The sequence below is a fragment of the Gekko japonicus genome, unplaced genomic scaffold (genome assembly GCF_001447785.1).
Source record: "Gekko japonicus isolate JY-2015 unplaced genomic scaffold, Gekko_japonicus_V1.1 scaffold1333, whole genome shotgun sequence".
NCBI classification, from domain to species: Eukaryota; Metazoa; Chordata; class Lepidosauria; order Squamata; family Gekkonidae; genus Gekko; species Gekko japonicus.
In genome coordinates, this window is record NW_015160252.1 from 291475 (window position 1) to 291892 (window position 418).

Below are 418 nucleotides of genomic sequence, written 5' to 3' on the forward strand. Positions count from 1 at the left end.
TTGCCTTGGAGGATTCCCACAGGACTGGGCCGGGGGGGGGGCTCATCCCCCGTTTCCTCCGGCCACTTTCGAACTGGGCAGCAGCTGGAGCCCAGAGAGCGGGTGCCGTTCCTTGGGTGGGGGGGACTGGCGAGCCCCCCAGGAACGCTGGCAGCAAGGAGGATGCAGAGTGGGGGGCGGGCAAAGGAGGCGACCGGGAGGGGCCCGGAGGGGCTGGCTCTAGATCCGGGAGGGAGGACGAGGCCCGATCTCCGCCTCCGAGAGTCCCGAAAGAGCAGGGGTCGCGCCGTGTCGGATCTGTACCGTTTCCGAGTGCAGAGCATTTTGGGAAATGTTCCTCCCGCCAAAAAAACCACACCAACCTGTCTGCCGTGACAACATTTGGCTTATAAAGGCTCCGATGCCACCCTGCTCTGCT

The 418-nt window shown here is 64.6% G+C and overlaps 1 protein-coding gene across 1 annotated transcript in view; it reads left to right on the top strand.

The window, feature by feature from the left end:
- Nucleotides 1–418, top strand: part of PTHLH (parathyroid hormone-like hormone) — a 20999-nt gene that overhangs the window by 2557 nt on the left and 18024 nt on the right. The gene's annotated exons all lie outside the window — the stretch shown is intronic.